The sequence below is a fragment of the Phyllostomus discolor genome, chromosome 3, assembly GCF_004126475.2.
Source record: "Phyllostomus discolor isolate MPI-MPIP mPhyDis1 chromosome 3, mPhyDis1.pri.v3, whole genome shotgun sequence".
NCBI lineage: Eukaryota > Metazoa > Chordata > Mammalia > Chiroptera > Phyllostomidae > Phyllostomus > Phyllostomus discolor.
In genome coordinates, this window is record NC_040905.2 from 153,254,458 (window position 1) to 153,270,136 (window position 15,679).

The window sequence follows — 15,679 nt, forward strand, 5'->3', positions numbered from 1 at the left end:
CTATCAGTGTAATGGGCCAAGTTTTTTTTTGTTTTTTTTTTTGTTGTTTTTGTTTTTTTTTTTAGTTTTATGCAATTTGGATGATCATTCAAAATTATAGCCCTAGGATGTTACTCTGTAATCTTAAAATTTGTTACATATTCAAGAAGAATTAGGTATATGTGCTTGGTTTAAAGTCAACAAACTCAATATTCTGAATGAGGCGTATTTGTCTTAGAGATGACCCAAATGGCTAGAGTTAGTACACAATTTATTTAACATTTATTGTGTCAAACACTATATTATGGAAATATTTGCTTTTTGAGGAGTAACTTACATAAAATAAAATGTGTAGAGTTGAACTGTACATCTAGGTATCATTTTAGATGTAGAAATATCGAATTACTTAAAGCCTTTGCTCTCATGGAGTTATGTTCTAAGCGGTTCTGCACATCTTTTTACTGACACATTTCCAGCATCGGAATGTGTACAGGGAGTTGTCACAAAGTGCATATTAATTAGTATTAATTCGTCAGCAGTGTCATCTGAAAAGAGAAATCATTGTGTCTAGAAACAGTGAAAGAGCAAAATCTGCCCTGAGGGGGAAAGATAGGGCTTGACTCTATTTTCAAAGTTTTTATTGCTGTAAGAGTAATCTTGATAAATATTCTGGATTCATGCATAAATTAAATGACCTGGCAGAGTTGCATATACAAGTATAAACTTTGTTGCATTGGTAAATCAAAGCATATGGTTGCATTTCTGACAAAATTTTAACCATTATAAACCTTTAAAACTTGTTCCTTTTCCAGTTTCCTTTGCTCTGATTCTAAGCAGCATTTACACTAATTATGAGTTGTTAGTGATGATAAATTATGATTCTCAATTTCTGGTCCCTTTACACATAAAAGTGATTTCAGGATCCAAAGAATTTTTGCTTATGTAGGCTGTCTTTATCAATATTGACTTTATTAGAAATTAAAATGGATGTATTTTAAATGCTTATTCATTAATTTATTTGAACATAATAATAAATCCATCACATGTTAACAATGTAGTTTTATTTAGAGACCCATGATTTCACATTGTTTGCAAATCTTTAATATCTGCCTCCATAAAAGAAAGTTGCATTCTTACACTGCTTTTGCATTCAATCCATTGCATTGTTTTTCTGTTTGAACTCTCTAGAGAAAACCAGTCTCATGCAAATACAGTACAGAAGCTCCTTGACTTAATGATGGGGTTATGTCCCAATAAACCCATCATATGTTGAAAATACTGTAAATGAAAATGCATCTAATTCAGATAAACTACCAAATATCTTAGTTTAGCCTGGCTAGTTTCTACTGAATGTGTATTATTTTTGCACCATCTTAAAGATGCAAAATCTTAAGTCGGGGATCATCTTCAGTTGGAAAAAGGGAAATATATATATATATATATATATATATATATATAAATATATATCTCCTTACCCAGGGGCATGCTTACTGATTGTAGAAGCAGGGAGAGAGGGAGGGGGGGAAACATCAATGTGAGAAACATAGATTTGGTTGCCTCTCGTACACACCGTGATCAGGCACCAAACCTGCAACATAGGCATGTGCCCTGATCAGGAATCAAACCTGCGACCTTTCAGTTCATGGGACAATGCTCCAACCAACTGAGCAACACCAACCAGGGCAAAAAGGAATGTTTTAATAGTCTTTTCAGGTGACTGCACTTCTGTAATATAACACAAGAACCCAACATGTGATGTGTTTTCAAAGTTTAGTTGCAATTTTGGACCAGAAACAATTCCAAGAAGTGTTTCATACTCTGTTACATTAAAATCTATTAGTCTCTTTTTTTATTTAGGTAACTTCTCTTAACCCATACATGACTTTGTGGCCTTATTCATTGGTCATTTGGAAATAGTGGAGTAATCCAGGTCTTCCCAGTGTGGATACATTTCATTCTATAAAATTAGATTAAATTAAATTAAATTTTAAAAATTAATATTACCACTTCCTGCCAGACAAGTAAGTACTGGAAATCTGTTAAACTCATAATGACATTACATTTTTCGAAATTCTAATTTTTCACTGGAAGACTTGAATATTATCAGTGGTAACCACATACTGTCAGTGGTTTTCCTTTAAGTGACACATTCACTTCACTCATTTTTGAGAAAATGTACCCAAATGTACATGTGAAAAAGCATAGTTTGTCAGCTATTCTTTCAAGTAAAAAACGGGGTTCCAGGAAAAACATGGCTGGTTCAGCTCGCACCCCAAACAGCCACGCCAGTGCTTACGCTAAAAAATAAGCAATCCTATTTTGGAATGCAGGGGAAATGGTCTGTGTACTGCCCATGTTGTTAAACAATGTTAAAAATAAATCAGAATTCAAGGTTTAATGAAGTTAATCATATTTACTGATTTATCAAGGGTATTGTTAAATATATTATTTGCATTTGAATATTCTGGCTTTTGAAGTACTTAAAATATAGCATCCTTAAAGATTCATATCTATTTAGCTTTGTTATAAAGAGACAAAAACTAAAAATACATGATAATATTTTAATACTGCAAAATCATGGGAGAAGCTGCCAGATACTGTGGATGAACAAATGCGTACAGATGCTGCTCTGGGCCGACCAGTTACCCTGTGAGCTGCAGTCACATTAGCATGCAAGGGCAGTTGGAGGGAGAATTGGACCCTGTGGACATCCAGCTGAGCAAACAGGACTGAGGAAGGGTAGAGGATGTGTTAGTTTGAAAAAAATACATCTAAGCTTACTAAAAAAAATATTTTTATCAGTCACAGCACATTCTTTATATATCGTCTGGCTTGCCTAGTATTTTTCAAATTAGCCCTCTCTTCCAAACAAAAGAGCATCTCTGCTTAAAGATCAAACCCCCAAATAACAATGTTTTGCACATACAAAAGCCAGAACAATTCAGGAAATACAGAACGTGGAATATGTATATCCGAACATTCAGATGCTGCTTGTACAATGCACTTGAAGTGTGTCAGTAGTAGTAGCTTACTTGTGGCATGCTCTGGACAATGTTATCCTTAATACAGAAATGTACTATGCCACACACACACACATTTTTAAATTCCTCACAATTCTTTACATGGTTCTTTTTAAAAATTTTTGTTTTATTGTTGCCACTATTACAGATATCCCCCACTTCCCCCCTTTCAGCCCTCCACCCAGCACCCCCACACCTTCACCACATCATTGTCTGTGTCCATGGGCTCTGCGTGTATGCATGTATGTTCTCGGGCTACTCTCTTCCAGCCCCCCCCCCCACAGCCCTCCCCTCTGAGATCTGTCGATGTGTTCTATGTTCCCATACCTCTGGTTCATTCATCTTGTTAGTCGGTTTGTTTCATTCATTAAATTCTACATATGAGTGAGATCGTATGGTATTTATCCTTCTCTGACCGGCTTATTGCTCTTCAAATAACATAAGTGTTCCCTAGCTCTAACTTGTGATGATTTTTGACAAAAAACAAATGATTGAGGATCTAATATGATGTGGAGGTTTTATAGTTGAACTATGGGATGAGTAATCCTTGATGAATAAGTGATGAATATCAAATGAATGAAATTTATTCTATAAATTGTGTAAGTTGTATAGCTTCAAGCCAGATACCCTCATTCCATTGAACAGGTTCATATTTTAATTGCAGTTAGAAGTAACATATCAAAGTTTTATGGGTGGTCTACACTTGGCTATTTTTAGAAAGTTCTTGAATGTTTGAAAGTATCTCAAATATTTTCAACATGGAAAAAGTGGCCAAAATATGGATAATAACTTATCTAAAGCGTTCTAATTTTTGCTATTCACTTTCCATGTTCATTTTTTGTTTTTGAAAACAGTTTTAATAATTTTAGTGGTCACTGTGGTAGGCCACCTCTAAGTGGGCCTTCAGTGATCCCCACCTCATGGTGTGCGCACCCTTGTAGCATCCTCTCCCCTTCCCTCCCTGGATTGAACGCTATTCTGAAATTAGGACTTACCATCACATACGTGTTTTTATACTTTTATGTGTTGTGTATAAATATGACAAACATTTTATATAAACCTCCTCACAGTAGTTCCTGATTATTTTTCCCCCTCCATAGCACTTACCATCTTGAATAAAATGTGAAAAGCCCCCACTCCCACTGTCCTTCCCAAAGGTAGCTGCTGGCATTAATTTGGCATCTACTATTCTATATATGACATGCGTAGTTGTTTGGTTTTCTAGGGAAACTACTAACTTTTCTGTGGTTTGCATTTTTAACTTAATATATCTTGGTGATCATCCATATCAAGAAATAATAGTCTACCCCATTCTTTTTTAACTTTTTGTAGATGTCATCATATCAATAGGCTATGATTTATTTAACCATGGCACTCTAACAACACATCAAATAGATTTATTAATTTTTTTCTATTAGTAATATTGCTATAGTAAACACTCATACGAAAATCTTTATGGCCACTTGCTAATATTTCTGTAGATAGATTTCTAGAGGTGAAGTTGATAAATCAAAGGATCTGTACATTTTAATTTTGATAGGAAATGCCAGACTGTCCTCAAAACTCTTTAATTTGCACACAGTCTCACTTGATACTATTAATTTTAAAACTTTGTGTCAGTCTAATAGAAGTGAGCATCTGTTCATTTTTTTTGTCTTCTCTAAATTCCTTATTTAAGTTGTTTGGGTTATTCACTTCTCTGTGTTCAATGTTACTAATTCTGTAGTTTCTGGATATTATGTTTTTTTATTCAGTATGTTTCTAAATTTTAGCTCAGGTTTCTTATTTTTCTTTATGGTGATTTTTTATTTCTGGTAAATATTGCTGTGTAACAAATAACCCCAAACTTAGTGACATAAAACAACCAGCCCTATTCTTTTATGGTCACAGATTTTATGGGTCAGGAATTCAGAAAGGGCACAACAGTTGTTGTCTGTTCCGTGGTGTCTGAGGCCTCAGCTAAAAATACTGGAAGGCTGACGGAGCGGTTACTACAGACTGCCATTAGCTGAAGCCTCGTTCACTCACATGTCTGATGGTTGATACTGGCTGTCTGTCAGCTGGGACCTCAGCGGGGGCTGTCAGCAAGAACACCTACATGGGCCTTCCCATGTGTCTTTTTGGGCTTCCAGGAAAGAGTGGCTGGCCCGAGAGAACCAGGCAGAATCTCTATCACCGTCTGTGACCTGGGCTCAGAAATCTCAAGCCTGCTATAATCATGAGCCAGCCCAGATTCCCTGAAAGAGCCTGGAGAGTCCACTCCTTGAGGTGAATGTCAAGGCACCTTCAAGAGAAAAGCATGGGGCAAGGGAGGTATTGTTGAGGATGTCTATGGAAAATAAAATTCACGACAACTGTTATGTTTTAAGGAAGAATTAAGTTATCTTAAATCTTAATTATTTAAGGAATTCTGGTCAAGATTGAGGTGTAGGTAATTTGGACACTTCACGCAACCACAAAAAGAATTACAACTAGATCTCAAAACAAATAACACCCAGAACCATCAGAAAATTGAGTTTTATGGAAGTCTGACAACCAAGGATTTACAAAAGAAACCACATTCATCCAGACAGGTAGGAGGGGCAGAGACGGGCGAAGAGGCACAGAGATGCAGTGTGGTGTGGAGAAGTGGCAGCAGTGGAACGGGCTGTCCCACATTCGCATGTGGTGGATAAACGCTGGGAGGGATACCTAGGGAGCAAGTGATCCCAGGCCCAGTCTGGACAGCACAGCAAAGGGTTCTAGTGCCAGGAAGATAAATTCCCATTAACTTCTGGCTGTAAAAAGCAAGTGGGAGTGGAGATGGCAGAAGGAACTACTGGATATTCAGGAATCTCCATTTAAAGGGCCTGTATGGGTTTAGAATGTACGCAAACCCACCCCCTCTGGGATTCTGCACCAGGGCAACAGCTGGAATGGTGCCTGTTGTGCAGGGTGAGTGCTGGGAAATCCTCCAGAAGCCGAGCCACAGCATTGGCCCCTCTCTGAGGAGTCTCCCCACTAAGAGTCACAAAGTGGTAAAGCGGGTTGCCCATCCCTGACAATTACCTAAGGCTCTACCCCACACAATTGATGGGTGCCTTTTCCACAATAGGCCACACTACTAAGACAGGGAGTCAAAGAAGCTCTACCTAATACACAGAAACAAACACAGGGAGGCAGCCAAACTGAGGAGATGAAGAAGTATGGCCCAAATGAAAGAACAGAACAAAACTCTGGTAAAAGAACTAAACAAAATGGAGATGACCAATCAATCTATCAGATGCAGAGTTCAAAACTGGTGATTAGGATGCTCACAGAACTCATTGAGCAGTGCAACAAAATAAAAAGACCCAGGAAGAAATGAAGATTACACTAAATGAAATAAAGGGAAATCTACAGGGAACTAACAATGGAGGGGATGAAGCCAGTATTCAGATCAGCAATTTTGGAACATAAGAAATAAGCATTCAACCAGCCAGCAAGAAGAAAAATAATTTTAAAAAACAAGGATAATATAAGGTGCCTCTGGGACACCTCCAAACGCACCAACATCTAAATCATAGGGGTGCTAGAAGGAGAAAAGGAAGAGCAAGAAATTGAAAACTTAGTTGAAAAAAATAATGAAAGAAAAACTTCCCTAATTTGGCAAAGGAAATATACAAGTCCAGGAAGCACAGAGAGTCCCAAACAAGTTGAACCCAAAGAGGACTACACCAAGACACATCATAGTTAAAATGCCAAAGGTTAAAGATAAAGAGAGAATGTTAAAAGCAGCAAGAGAAAAGGAGACAGTTACCTACAAAGGAGTTCCCATAAGGCTATCAGCTGATTTTTCAAAAGAAACTTTGCAGGCAAGAAGGGACTGGCAGGCAGTATTCAAAGTGATGAAAAACAAGGACCTACAACTTAGATCTCTCTATCCCACAAAGCTATCATTTTGAATGGAAGGGCAGATGAAGTGTTTCCCTGACAAGGTAAAGCTACAGGAGTTCATCATACTCCTTTAAGATCAAAACTATGAACATTAAAATGACAACAAATTCACAACTATCAGCAACTGAATCTAAACACACACACACACACACACACACACACACACACAAAAACCAAAAACTAAGCAAACAACAAGAACAGGAGCATAATCATAGATATGGAGATCATTTGGAGGGTTATCAGCTGGGATGGGGAAGCAGAAGAATGGGGGGAAAAGTGCAGGGATTAAGAAGCATAACTGGTAGGTACAAAATAGACTGGGATTTTAAGAATAGTATAGGAAATGGAGAAGCCAAAGAACTTTATGCACGACCCATGGACATGAACTAAGTAGGGGGAATAGTGGAGGGGATGGAGGTATGGCCCAGGGGGAGCCAGGGGGAAAATTGGGATGACTGTAATAGCGTAATCAATAAAATATATTTTTTAAAATTTTAATTATTTTATGTAAGACTTCTGGGTTTTATCTTGTTTTAAAAAAGGCCTTTCCTAAATCCAGATTATGTAGTTTCTCTTTTTTTCAAAAATCTTTTGATAGTTTTGTTCTTTTTTCTTTGTTGCTGGATCCATTTGGAATTTATCTTTATAAACCCCAATGCAACCTTAATTTACTAAACTCCAATGTTTTGTGTATTTCTATAAAATTTTATTTTTGCAATAAGTGCATAGTGGGAAACTAAATTTTTTTAGATATACAACATATCACCAACACATTTTCTGCAAAGTTCATTTTTTTCACATCTGATTTATAATGTTACTATGTTCTTAAGGTACATAATATGTATTTAATTCTATTAATTATTGGTGAGAACTTGAGAAGCATTCACCTTATTTTTCTAATTGTAACCTTCATGTAAGAAATGGAGTTTTTAAATACCTTCACCCATTTGAAATATATTTTTATGTTTTTATTCCCTGTTCCCCTCTATTTTATGCATATATTTTAAAATTTTATAGTCAGATCATTATTTTCTATCTTCCATTTAAAATAAATTTTATTGACGTATACCTTACATACGACAAAATGTACTCATTTTAAGTGTATATTTTAATTAGTTCTTACAAATACATGCACCTCTGTATCTACCAAAACCACCAGGATATAGAATACTCAGTCACTCCTGAATGTTCTGTGGGACAGCTTACTGCCTACTCTAGGAAACACTGACCAGCTTTCTTTCACTATAGATTAGATTCGCCTTTCCCAGATCTCCACTTAAATGGAATTATATGGTATGTCCTTTTTTTTTTTTTGGACAGGTTTCTGTTCAATATGTTTCTGAGATTCATTCACATTGTATCAATTTGTTTCTTTTTGTTGCTGAGTGGTATTCTCCGGTATGAATTGTTCTGCTTTTTATCTATTCTATTCCTGAAATTTATTAAGGATTTGTATTATTTCTTTAAATATTTAGTAGGTTTCACTAGTGAAGCTAAGTGGACCTGGGCTTTTCTTTGCTGGAAGATTCTTAATTACTAATTTCATTAAAAATTAGCTCTATTTGGATTTTATATTTCTTCTTAAGTTTGAGAATTTATGTCTTTCTTGGAATCTGTTTTATTCAATTTATGCAACTTGTTAGCATAAGGTTGTTTATAGCAGCGGTTCCCAACCTTTTTGGCACCAGGGACCTGCTTTGTGGACGACGGAGCAGGCACAGAACTCAAGCTCGCCCCCTGTGTGTGAGGCAGGGGAGATGGGAGGCGGGCTGAGCTTCCCTGAGCAGGGCGGACAGCGGAGCTCAAGTGAGCTTCCCTCCTGGCCCGCTTGGATCCGCGGCCAGGGATTGGGGACCCCTGGTTTACAGTATTTACTTAGAAGCTTTTTAGTTTTTGTAGTGTCAGTAGTGATGGCCCCTCTTTAATTCCAAATTTTGATAACCTGCCTTCTTTTTTTTGATGTTTTGTTAGTCTACTTAAAACTGTGTCAACTTGGTGATCATTTTAGAAGACATGTTTTGTTTTCATTGGTTTTTCTCTATTTTTGTTTCCTATTTCATTGACTTGTACCAAAATATCTTATTTCCTCTATTTCTTTTCTTCTGCTTGTTTTGAGTTATTTGCTTATCTTTTTCTAGATTCTTGAGGTGAAAGCTTAAATTAACTGATTTGAAACCTTGACTTTTTTCCAATAGAGACTTTCAGAGCAGTGAGTTTCTTAGTGCTGCTTTAGCCGTACCCCATAAGTTTGATATGCTGTATTCTGTTTTTATTCATTTCAAAATATTTTAATTTTCCTTGAGATTTATTTTTTGAACATAGATTATTAAGAAATGTGTTGTTTAATTTGCAAGACTATGACAATTTCCCAAATTTGTTTCTACTGCTGATTTCGAATTTAATTTTGTTGTGGTTGGAAAACGCACTTTGTGTGATGTCCAACCTTTCACTTTATGGAGATTTATTTGTGGCCTAGCACATGATATTTCGTAAAGAATGTTCCCAATGTGTTCGAAAAGAATGTGCATTCTGCCGGTTTGGGGCACGTGTTCTATAAATACGTCAGTCGTGGCAAGTTGGCTGGTGTGTTTGCTCAAGTCTTCTCTATGCCTTAGTAGGTCTGTCTCTAGTTCTTCTACCAGTCATTGAGATTAGGGTATTGAAATCTCCAGATATTGTTGAATTGTGTATGTCTCCTTTTAACCGTTTCAGTTTTTGTTTCATTTATTTTATGGCTGTATTGTTAGATTAGTATGGATTTATAATTGCTATCTCTTTCTGATTATATGCCATGATGTTTGGTCTAGATTATATATATATATATACATACACACATAAAATTATATATATGCACATATATAATTATATATAAATTTTTATATGTATGTAAACCATTTTCTCTCCTTTATGTTTTGTTATAAATAGCTATATATGCATTACATATAATTGTATAATATATAATAAAGTAACACAAAGGAGGAAAGGAAATAGACCTGTATTAAAATGAAGTTTCTGTATTTTACTGGAGTAAGTTAACATTAATTCATAATAGATTGTGTTGAGTTACAGTGGGTATTGTGATCACTGGACTAACCACTAAGAATATAATTTCATAAAATATAGTTTAAAATCAGTAGTTAAATTAAAGTGGTAAACTAAAAATAAATATTTAAGACAAAAGAGAACAGTAGGGAAGGACCAGAGGAGAAAAGAATGAGTCATGGAAAACAAACAGTGAAAAGGCACATGTAAATTTAGCTGCATCAACAGCATTTTAAATGGAATAACAACTCCAATCAAAAGGTACAGATCATAAGACTGGATACAGAAGCAAGATGCAGCTGTCTATAAGAGACAAAATTTATGTTCAAAACATCAATAGATTGAAAAGAAAGGATTACAAAAGATACACATGTAAGAAGTAATCATAAGAGAACTAGAATAGCTGTAATGATATCAGACAAAATAGATTTTATGTCAAGAAATGTACTACAGGGATATACAAAGAGGGATATTTTCTAAAAGAGGTGTACTAAAGGGTCGTAATTTAATAGTATCAATAATCTTTATTGCTTCATGAAGGATTTTCTTAAGTGAAACTAACTTTTTTCCTACACACTTAGTAATGAGGAATAATGTACAGTGATTATTAGTATAGTTTGATCTTCTGTGTTGATTTGACCAGTTTTAGAACTGCTGATTTAATATATTTACACTTGATCTAATTATTGTTATGGTTGTCTTAGAATCTATTATCTTTACATTTCTTATTTGTCCTGTCTTTGTTCTGTTTCTTGTGTTTTGGGGGGATTAATTAGTGATTAATTAATGTATCCTCACTACTCCACTCCATCTCCTCTACTGGTTTAACTGTACTTCTTTTACTGTTTTAATGGTTTTCCTCAGAATTACAAGATGCCAGTTTCATGTATCACTCTTTTTTCAAATATTTGTTTGCATTGTTATTCCTTTTATTGGTATATTATCTTTTAAAGAAGTTCAAAAATAGAAAAAATATTTATTATTTTTATTTTCATTTTTTCATTTTTTTAAATTAAATTTATTGGGGGTGACATTGGTTAATAAAATTACATACACTTTAGGTGTACAATTTTATAATACATCACCTGTATATTGTATTGTGTGTTCACCACCCCAAACTGAGTCATCTTCTATCACCAATATCACCTCTACACCCTCTTCAACCACCCCACTCCTCCCTTTCCCTCTGGGGATCACCATACTGTTAACGTGTCTACGAGTTTTTCTGTTTGTTTTGCTTAATCTCTTCACCTTTCTCACTCAGCCCCACAGCCATCCCTCTGACAGCTGTTTATACAGTGGAATACTACTCAGCCATAAAATGAAGAAAATTACTTCATAAAAATGAAGAAAACTATACTTCTTTTACTTTTTTAATAGTTTTCCTCAGAATTACAAGATGCCAGTTCCATTTATCACTCTACTTTTAAATATTATCATTCTACTTCATGCATAATATAAAAATCATACAACATTTTGTAGTACATTTATACAATGGAATACTACTTAGCCATAAAAATGAAGAAAATCTTACCCCTTGTGATAGCATGGAGAACATTATGCCAAGGGAAATAAACCAGTCAGAGATAGACAGATACCATATGATTTCACTCATGTGGAAGCTAATGAAAGAAATAAGCTAGCAAACAAAGTGGAAAAATATTTTTTAAATTTACCCATCTGTATATCATTTCTGGTACTTTTCTTGCCTTTTGTAGACCTTGGTTTCCATATATATCTTTTCTGTCTGAGAATTTCCTTGTGATTCAAGTCTGCTGGTAATGAATTCACTCAGGTTGTGTTTGTCTGGAAAAGTTTTATTTCACTGTCATTATTGAAGGATATTTTTATTGAATATAGACTTCTTGGTCACTGGGGGCTTCCCCCCTTGGATTCAGGCCTTTTTATTCCATTGTTTCCTGGCATGCATATTTTCTGGTGAGAAGTCTGTTATTATTCCTTATTTTTTTCACCTGTACCCAGTGTGTCATTTTTATGTTTGTTAGAATGGTCCCTTTGTGATTTTTGGCAGTTTAACTATAATGTATCTTGGTGTAGTTTTCTTTCTGTTTACTCAGCTTGGGGTTATTGAATACATTTAATTATGGGTTTATTCTTTTCATCAGATTTTGAAGACTTCGGCTGTTGTGTCTTTACATATTTGGTCCACCTCATTACTTTCAACATATGCTATACCACTTGGTATTATTCCACAGGTTACTGAGATTCTGTTGATATTTTTAATCTTTTTTTCTTTGTCTCTGTCCTCTTGAAGGGATAGTTTATTTGATGTTTTAGGTTCAGTATTTTTTCTTATACAGTGTTTCTACATTATTAATAGTAATCTGTTAGTCCCATACAGTGAGATTTTCATTTTAGATGCTATAGTTTTCATTTCTAGAAGTTTTATTAAATTCTTTATATCATTCATTTTAAGTAATTATTCATGATTATAGCAACTATGTTTTAAACCTAAAACATAGGTTTTAGGTTTAGGTTTTGGTCTGCTAATTCCATCATTTCTGTCATTTTTACATCTATTTTTATTGACTAACTTTCTTCATCTTGTGAGGTTGCTTCTTTCTATGTCTAGTTATGTTTGGTTGGATGCTGGACTTTTTGAATTCGGCATTCTTGAGCAATGCGTATTTTTGTCCTTAAGAGTGTAGGATTTTGTTGACAGGCTATTTATTACTTTCAGGTCAGCTTGACCCTTGAGGCTTGTTTTTAACCTTTTTAATTTTTTAAAGGTCTTTAGACAGAGGGAGAGGGAGGGATAAACACAGGGAGAGAAACATCATTGTGTGGTTGCCTCTCATGCACCCCCTGCTGGGGATCTGGCTCACTACCCAGGCATGTGGCTTGACTGGGAATTGAATTGGTGACACTTTGGTTTGTAGGCCAGTGCTCTATCCACTGAGCCATGCCATCCAGGGCTGTTTTTAACCTTTTTAAAAAGGCTAATTTGATCATAGTACTAATGCCTGAGTTTTCCACTTCAACATCTCCAATCCTATGTGAGTTCTGAAAATCTGTTCCACTCATGATTTCCCAGTCATTTTTTTTTTTTTTTTTTTTGCTCAGCCTTGCAAAGTCTCACCCTGCATAGGTGTGGCTCATTGTTCAGCAACAGTCTCAGAAATCCCCATGGAGTGTTCTGTGTGATACTTTTACTTGTGTACACTGACCTGCAAGTGCTAGCTTTCTCTGCCTCCCCAAATTCCCATCTCTTGTCTCCTTGATTCAGTGAGACAACCATGCTCTGCTTGGGATTGTCCTCCTTAAACTGCAGTCTATAAAACAACCGCAAAGCAGAAATCTCAGGGGACTTTTTAAGACGTGCCTCATCTGTTTTCCCTTTTTTAAGGGTCACAGTCCTATATTGCCTGTTAGCCAGTGTCTGAGAACTGTTGTTTCATACATTTTGTCCAGGTTTTTAGTTGTAATGAGGACCAGTGTTACTTTTTAAGTATTTAAAATCTTCACCATTAAGGCCACGAACACATCCACTATTTATTATTTTGTGTGTTATGCGTGTGTTTGTGGTAAAAACAGTTAACATAAGATCTACCCTTCTAGCAAATTTTAAGTATGAAATACAGTATTGTTAGATACAGGAACTGTGCCGTACAAATCCTTCCAGAACTTATATATCTTGCAATCTCAAACTTTGTACTATTTTAACATCACCTCTCCTTTCCCCCAGCCCCAGTCCCTGGCAACCACCATTCTAGCCTACTTTTATGACTTTGACTGTTTCAGATTTCACGTATAAGTGAGATCATACAATATTTGTGTTTCTTTATCTGACTTGTTTCACTTAGTATAATATCCTTCCAGTCTATCCATGTTGTCACAAATGGTGAAATTTCTTTGTTTATGGCCTTCAGGGTGGTGGTGGTTTCACAGGTATATCCTAATCCTCAGACTCATTGAGTTCTGAACATTAAATATGAACCTTCTTTTATGTGCTAATCACACTTGAATCGAGTGGCTTTTAAATCACTTGAAATTTTCTATTTTTAATAGAATTCATTCTTTAGATATATCTCTATTTCGACCACTCAGAGTCTTCACTTGACTCACTGACATGATCTTCTTTATCTGAAAGACAAATTAGTATATATTGTATTAGTGTATTAGTATATACTAATATATATATTAGTATATATTGTTTCCATTCCAATTCTTCCTTGCCAGGAGACATGAGCTAGTGAACTCCTGCTCTCAAAGTTGCTTCTTTCTGCACGTGTTTCTCCAGTACTCTGAACCCAGAGAAGGCAGAGGAGGTGTGGAGACGTGCAAGGACCAGGGTGCATTTCTGTCAAGGCTCTTTCCACGGACCCCTCTTCCCAGTGCCTTGTGAATGCGGGCTGCAGGTGTTAGGCAGCACCACAGTTGGCCCTCTGATTTCTAAGCCAGGCTTTTTTTCTTTTTTATTCATTGCCTACTTGGTTGCAAGATGATGCTGATGAGGACTGCAGGGAAAATTGTTTTCATAGAGCAATTCCTAGTGGGTGGAGTGGACTCATGACAGAACCATGTGGAACCCTTTACTTAGCCTATTTCTGTTTTATGAAACCAAGCCAGGGTTGGCTGTGAAGTGAAGTCTCTAAAACACATCGAAGCAAAAAAAAAAAAACACCCTACAAGTTTTCCTAAAAAAATGTGCTCTGTTAATGGTCATTTCCACCACTAAGTGGTTACTCCCTTAATGACATTTTGCCTTTTCTTTCTATATCCCTACCCCAAATCCAGCTAGAGTTGGACCCTAGAGCTGCTTCCCACCCAGAGACTCTAGTGGCAAATAAGGACAGACACAGGCTGGCCTTCTGCTATTGTCTGTTCGTGCCTCTCTGGCTTCGGCTGCCTGGCCACTCTTCCATGTGGTCACTTCCACTTGCTTGCTCTCTAGGGTCTCTTTGGAGGACTGTGGGAAAGACAAAGGATACTTTTCCACAGAGCCCTTGATTGGAGGGATCAGGGTTCAGCTTGGCCTCTTTTCTCTCTTTTGATATCACTGAAAGACAGTCCCAGCAACCTCTTGTAGCTGGAATGCCTTTGCATTAGGTAGATGGAGCTCCTCACTGAGATACAGATGAAATAAAAAAAGTCCGGCTACCTCTAGATGGTGTCCACCCTGCCCAACTGTGGAAACTTCTTGCGGCCTTGACATGAACACAGTGGAAACGTGAGCACTTCTAGCCACTCTTCAACTGCACGATCTCTTTCCCATGCGTTTCCCTAAGCCCAAGGAACACATTAGACACTCACCTGGCCTGGAGCCTCATCAGACACCTTCTGAGGAAGGATGGTCATTAACTGCTTGGTTAATGAAAAAAATGGAGTCTTGGGAACCCCCAAACTTAGTTGGGGGCCTAGGGCTAAGGGTTAGGAAGACTCAAACCGCACTTCTCAGTAAACCTAGAACATTTTGTGCCATTACTTTTTGCATTTGCTACAATTCTAGGATGATGGGGAGGGGGCAATAGTGTTTTACAATGACAACAATATTAACCAAGAACCTGTGCTACTAGTAATGAACCCTTACTGACTACTTGCTGTGTGCATGCATGGTGCTGGGACATTTATAGGCATTAGCCTCTCTAATCCTCAGAACAAGCCTACGAAATTGTCCCCATTATCCTATTTTACAGGTGAGAATATTAAGGCTACTCAGCTACTAAATAGTGGAGCCAAATCCAGACCTAGAGTCCACATTT